General features: G+C 50.6%; 1 non-coding gene across 1 annotated transcript; it reads left to right on the plus strand.

Annotated features, from left to right (window-relative positions):
* Positions 1-3574: 3574 nt before the first annotated feature.
* On the plus strand, positions 3575-3736 carry LOC119462952 (U1 spliceosomal RNA). Its single transcript, XR_005194309.1, has one exon. It is a non-coding gene; the product is annotated as a U1 spliceosomal RNA (small nuclear RNA).
* Positions 3737-4023: the final 287 nt, after the last annotated feature.

Below are 4023 nucleotides of genomic sequence, written 5' to 3' on the forward strand. Positions count from 1 at the left end.
GGCGAGCTGGAGGCGGCGGCGGACGATGGAACTGCGGCGTTACGGGGCCTTGGCGCTGGCGCGGAGAGGTACTTTGACGGCGGCATAGGCCATCGCTTCAGTCTGGGCCGGTGGCGATTCCGGCTGCCCTTCAGGAACTCCCAATGACCGCTGGATTTCTTCTCGCACGATGTCAGCCATCGAGGCAACCTGAGGCTGCGATCTTGGCACCATCCTCGGAAGCTCCTCTCGCACTAACGCTCTGATGGTCTTGCGCAGGTCGTCGGTGCCCAGTGGTTGAACTTCCGCGTAGTGCCAGGCGATCGTGAGGCGGTTAAACTGCCTGTTCCGTATTACGAGTGTTTTGTCGATGCCGGTGACTTCACGAATGACGTCTTCGACGGTCTTCGGTGGGCTTCGAATCATTGCGGCGAAAAGTTCTCGCTTCACACCGCGCATGAGGAGACGAACTTTCTTTTCCACGGACATTTCCGGGTCAGTGTGGCGGAAAAGACGGGTCGTTTCGTCCGTAAAATGGCAACGTTCAGGTTAGGTAGTTGCACTCGGGCTACTAGGAGAACTTCAGCTCTTTCTTTTCGGACAACGCTCGTGAAGGTGCTAAGGAAGTTACTATGGAACAGCTCCCACGTTGTAAGGGTGGACCCCCGGTTCTCGAACCAAGTCCTCGCGGCTTCTTCCAAGGCTAAGTGCACTTGGTGCCGCTTGTCCTCAGAGGTGGAGTTAGTGAAGGTTGAGATCCTTTCGAATGTCTCGAGCCAGGTTTCCGGGTCATCCGACGAAGCTCCACGGAACGTAGGTGGCTTCCTGGGCTGCTTCAGTGTGATGGCTGCAAGGGATGCTGCGTCCGTCATCGTGGCAGTTGACATGCCACAATCTTCTTGGTGGGCTAAGGTAGAAATCCGCGCTCCGGCGGCAACTGTAGGCGGCGGCTTGCCCGCTGGCCCTTGCCGACGTTCGTGGGTTCTCGCAGTTCGGGCTTCGATCACGCTTTTACGGGGGTGTTCGATACATGAACGCACTAGCACCTGCACCAGATGTCACGTAGTAGTGACGGTGAAGAAAACACTTGCAAAATTGTGATCGAGTCTAACTTCTCATTGAGCAAACCTGTGCCCACAAAAACAAGTTACACTCGAAGCACAACGATAGCACCGAACACAGTCGGCGATCGTCGAAATCTGATCAGGGGGTCAAGCGCGTCGGCTTTTATACATTATTCAGCGAAGGTTGCAGAGTAATCGCTGGTACCCGCTTGTCTTCTAGAAAGTACTACACAATTCGCGTCGCGCATACATGCAATCATAGTGCACAAGGCTTGGTAACAGCAGACAGCCGATAGAACCACCTATGACATTTGAGAAACTTCCGATACATGCAGGCGCGTCCTGCGCTGCGCATGTTTCACCGTGGAAGATTTCTTCGACAGTGAAACGCGGTCACCGGAAAAAGATAAACAAGTACACGTATCAATATCGATAACTCGCAAAGATAACAATGGGAGCAGCACAGTATGCAACATCGGCCAGGATGGAAAAAAGAGACTCCTTACCCAACTTAGACTGGCTGGTCTACATACAAGCAGAGCACCACAGCAAAGAGTCATAAGATCAAGACAGGGATAACAAATGTGAATTGAAATGAGTCATGGCAGCAAGAACATGCACCAAATATTGATCTCAAAGCCACCTTCGGAAACAATCTGCAGCCTAAAAATACTTCCTCTACCAAAAAACATGAACACCCAAACATACCCACGTAGATGGCAGGCTCGGGCCAGCTACATAACCAAACAAACGAGCAGAACCACACATATACTATAGAGAGACGGCTCGCCGAGACGGATTTCAATCTGCCACATAAAGTTGGGCTCGCAGACTGCAGCACAAGCGATAGGAATAGCAAACGCCGTCAAAGATACAACGCTTGGAACCGTCGACTTATTAACAGAGGAGCTGTTTAAGGCCGAGGATGAACCGTGCCGAGCGTTGATCAGTTTTGCGATACGCGCGCCAGCCATTGGCACCACAGGTGGTCGGAGACTGGCGAGGATGAAAGAGGGAGAGCGAGCGCCGAGTGACAGGTGGGTGGAGCCAAGGAGAGAGAGACGGCAGCCGAGCGGCGGCGCGAAGTTGTATGTAGGCTCCCTAGGCGCGACACTTTCCAGGGAGAGAAAGCGATGGGGGGTATACCGAGCAGTATAAAAGCGTGCACTCACGGCGCAGACTATTCTGACATTCGGCGACGAGTATAGCGAGTACGCAGCAGCAACTGTCTCCGGAAGAAGAAGTGGCGCGGCAGGAAAGACGACGGGAAGCTGCTCGAGCATGGGCCCAACGACGACATGTCGACCCAGAGTTCGGAGCAAGGGAAGTGGAGGCTAAGCGACGGCGATGAGCCCGGGTTTCGAGTGTGGGAGGCGGCGTCTCGGCAACGGTACGGCGAGACTCATCGGGAAATAAAAGCCAAGTAGAAGCCACCAGCTCCGCTGTTTCGTCAGTCTTCACGAAGTTAATTCAGTAAAGCTGCGCTGATTTTTTTATTAGAACAGACAGCGAAGTGGCATGCAGAGCGTACGTAACGGGGGACATACCGACGTACGTCCATGAAATATTGATGGCACACAAAGACAAGCATCCCAGATAATTAAGTATTCCTGCATTGGGTTCCAAGCCACATAGGCAGACAGGGGATTGAAAGAGCACATACTCTTTCCCGCGCCACAATTCTAGGCCCTGCGCTTAACTTAAACGACCCATTTACGCCAAGGGAACTGAAATAATAAAATAAACGAAATAGACAGCTAAAATGAAGATAATTCCACGCAGAGCAGAATACGCTACAGGCGCCACCAATGACGCTAACTAGAAAGTGTGTCATATGAAGACATGCACAAACTCAATGCCGACATGACATAACATGCATTACGTATATGGTAAAGAAGGAGTAGATGTATGCGACAAATGTGGGGGGGGGGGGGGTACCCGGACACTCAGCATACGCTTTGAGTTTGCCGATATGCTAAATGTAAATAACGGAAATATTTAAGGCGCCGAAAATTAAACGAAGGACCCTCGAGAAGTGGCGGGCCGACACCTCGGCGACCAACGTTAGGCCGATTGTCGAACTCGTTACAATACTCAAACTTACAGAGGCAGCTGCCGATTACGCGGACCAACTTCATCAGGCGATTACCATAGGACTTATGAAATCGTTTAAAACCTCGTTCACAAGTACAAATTATTAATATTATTATCATTATTATTATTGGTATTGTTATTATGAAAGCGGGACGCACATAATCTCTAAGAAAGAACGCAAACGAACACGCGCTGGTTTTGGCGCCGTTATTCTCGATTTCCGCTCCATGTTAGTGAAAAAGCTAGCAGTAAACTTCAAATCTCTGAAAAGTAGGATCAAAATTTTTAACGCACAAGGCTTCTCCGTCGTAAAATGTGGTTTTGTGTATTTTTGCAATATAGTTTAACGGTCAGTAAGTGACGCGACTCTCTCTTCGCAGCCAGTGCCACATTAAGGGCCTTTTGAAATGGGCCGTCGTCCCGATTGGCTAGCGTTCATACTTACCTGATGTCGGGCTTTTGATGATCATTTAGGTTGCGGCTCCGTGCCGAGGCTAACCACTGCACTGCGTTTGACTGAAGCGCGCCACTACCCCAAACCGGGGCAGATGGGGCATGTAATTTTTGGTAGTGGGGCTGGGCGTCCGCGCCAGCTCCTCCATGTTTAAATCCAAAATAATAACTGCATACTGCCTTCAGGTACCTGGTGACCACTTGCGAAGTGCAAAGTCCCTGCGCACATTCAATGCAGTGCACGTGACCATGCACTAACTCCCGGCGGTGGACAGGGAGGCTAGTTTCGGCATTGCCCATAAAGCGTCGCTATGACACCGCCAGCCAAAGGAAAATTCAGCAACTTTTGCATATGTGGATCTATCTTTTCAAGTTACATAGCAATAAAGTAAAGTGAGCAATTATGTCTAGAAATAAGATGTGTTTTGGCTAT

The sequence above is a fragment of the Dermacentor silvarum genome, chromosome 8, assembly GCF_013339745.2.
Source record: "Dermacentor silvarum isolate Dsil-2018 chromosome 8, BIME_Dsil_1.4, whole genome shotgun sequence".
Lineage (NCBI taxonomy): Eukaryota > Metazoa > Arthropoda > Arachnida > Ixodida > Ixodidae > Dermacentor > Dermacentor silvarum.